At 55.5% G+C, this 2,640-nt stretch overlaps 1 pseudogene; it reads right to left on the minus strand.

Moving 5' to 3' along the window:
- Positions 1-527: 527 nt before the first annotated feature.
- On the minus strand, positions 528-1,299 carry LOC143824005 (uncharacterized; annotated as a pseudogene).
- Between the last annotated feature and the right edge of the window lie 1,341 nt (positions 1,300-2,640).

The raw sequence follows: 2,640 nt of genomic DNA on the forward strand, positions 1-2,640 counted from the left end.
GGCCCACAGGTTGGGGATCACTATGATAGGGAATAAGCGAGGTGCAGTCATGCATTACAGCTCTTTATTATTTCTTATAGTGGTTCCAGGTTGGAAGTAACCATGCTGACTGGGGACTTGCCTGGACAAGCCTCAAGATATACACATGGCAGAGCTGGACACGCCCTTAGCTGAGCCTTGATTGTATCAGCAAAGCCTGATTGATTTAAACTCATTGGATCCCACGGTTGGGAATCTGGCAGCTCATTGGCTGTCTACGACTCAAGTTCATTGGGTCCTGTGGTTGGAATCCGGCAGTTCATTGGCTGTCCTTCGGGGCTGCTCCATACCCTAAGCTCAGCTCTCTGTTGCCTCATATACACAACACCCCTCCCCCCTTAGATAGTCACTCAGGATGTGATGGATGAAGTCCTGTAGATACCTGGGGGTCACGCGGGTCCGTACCAACCGACCTGGCTCTGGTGTCGGCATGGGTTGGCTGTTGCCAGGCTGCGCTGCCACAATCCCAGGGGCCGCCGCCATGTCGGCTATTGTGGGCTTTGTCCTGGGTGCCCTCTGCTCGGCTGCCGGACTGCAGGGTTGCTGTACCGTGGTGGTGGCGGGCTGGGCTGTTTCTTCTTCCAAGTGTACGGAGTGGTCTTGTGTCGCCGGAGGTCCACGTGTTGCCGGAGGGTCCGGCTGTCCTCACCCTGGACCCCGTAGGACTCTGGTCCCATGGCGTGTGTGACAGTTGCTGGAATCCAGTTGGGCCCATCACTATAGTTCCGGACGTAGACCGGGTCATCTGGTGCAAAGATGCACAGCACCGCGGGGTTTTTCATGGCTCATTGTCTGGGTCTCATCATGATCGGGGTGTAGGTGATCCAGGAGGGTTCGGAGTCCCTGGCCCATCAGCAGTTCTGACGGGCTCTTCCCGGTCGCAGAGGATGGTGTGGTATGCTGGCAGGCCACGAATTGTGTGAGGCGCATCTGCCAGTCCCCATGTGTGAGCTTGGACAAGGCATCCTTGGCTGTCCAGACCATCCATTCGGCCTGCCCGTTTGTCGAGGGATGGAAAGGTGCCAAGGTTACCTGGATGATCAGGTGCTGTTCCAAGTATGCCAGGAATTATGCAGAAGTGAATGAGACAATTGTGTTGGGTAGTCTGTGGGTCACAAAAAGGCATTGGAGGCTCTTAATGACCACGGCCAACATCATGGCCATGACTGGAACAACCTCCAGCCATTTAGGGAACTAGTCCACCACGATCAAGAATGTGTGCCCTTGGAATGGCCCAGCAAAGTCAACGTGTAGGCGAGACCACAGGGGTGGCCTCTTTGTCTATTTGCACGTAGTTTCCCTCAGCTGGGGACAATTTCCGTGAATAGGACACCGGAGCCTCACGGCCATTGGGCAGGCAGTGGCTTAGGACAGAGCCGATCCCATGTTGCTAGGCGTCACAGGCCAAAATGACCGGCTGCGTCTCATCGAAGTGTGCCAGTACACTGCCGGACGTGAGAAGACGCTTGACTCAGTCAAAAGTGGCCTTCTGTTTGGGACCCCAGATCCAGGGGGTCTTCTTGTCGAGGAGCCTGTGCAGAGGCTCTGCAACAGTGGCCTTGTGGGGCAGGAATGAGTGGTAAAAGTTCAGGAAGCCCAGGAAGGCTTGGAGGTCATGTTTGTTTTTCGGTGGTGGCGTGTTCTGGATGGCCTTCACCTTGTCTTCGGTTGGGTGGACTCCTGTCGTGTCAATGAACAAACCAAGGAACTCCACCTCGAGGACACCTAAGCGGCATTTCTCTCACTTCACCTTCAGCCCGGCTGCGAAAAATCGGTGCAGGACCTTCCTGAGCCGGCTGGTGAGTTCCAGAACAATGCTCCCTGCCAGGAGGACATCATCAAAATATGGGATCACCCCCTGGAATTCCCTTGAGGAGATCTTCCATCAGGTTTTGGAAGATTCCGGGGGCTACGCTGACCCCGAACAGAAGGCGCTTGACTCTAAACACCCCTCGGTGGGTGACGATTGTCTGGGCCTCTGCTGCTGCTCCATCAATGGGCAGTTGTTGACAGGCTTGAGCCAAGTCGAGTTTGGCGAATACCTTCCCCGCTGCCAGCGACGCCAGGAGATGACCGATTACCGGCACTGGGGATGTGTGTTACTGTAGTGCCTTGTTCAGCATACATTTGTAGTCCACACAGATTCGTATGTCCCCATTCGGCTTGATGGGGGTCATGATCGGGGTTTTCCAATGTGCGTTCGGCACGGGCTCCAGCACACCTTGCACCAGGAGCTTGTCCAGCTCCGCATCAATGCGAGGCTTCAGGGCGAACGGGACCCGTCGAGCTTTGAGGTGAATGGGTGCCACCTGGGGGTTGAGGGCCAACGAGATTGGTGGCCCGGTGTAGCGGCCGAGCGATGCATCAAAAACGGTTGTGAACTCCCTGCAGACGTCCTCTAGCAATGTGGTCTGGAGCCTATGGACTTGGTGAATTCCACTGACTGTGATTTCCAGCAGCTCAACCCAGTCTAGTCCCAAAAGGCTGTTGCGTTCCCCTTCAAGAATTAACAGGAGCAACTTCCCTGCAAAGTCCCGGAAACACACGTGGAAGTCCCCCACACCCTTGATTGGCACCTGTCCTCCCATGTAGTCCTTGACG

The sequence above is a fragment of the Paroedura picta genome, chromosome 14, assembly GCF_049243985.1.
Source record: "Paroedura picta isolate Pp20150507F chromosome 14, Ppicta_v3.0, whole genome shotgun sequence".
Taxonomy (NCBI): Eukaryota; Metazoa; Chordata; class Lepidosauria; order Squamata; family Gekkonidae; genus Paroedura; species Paroedura picta.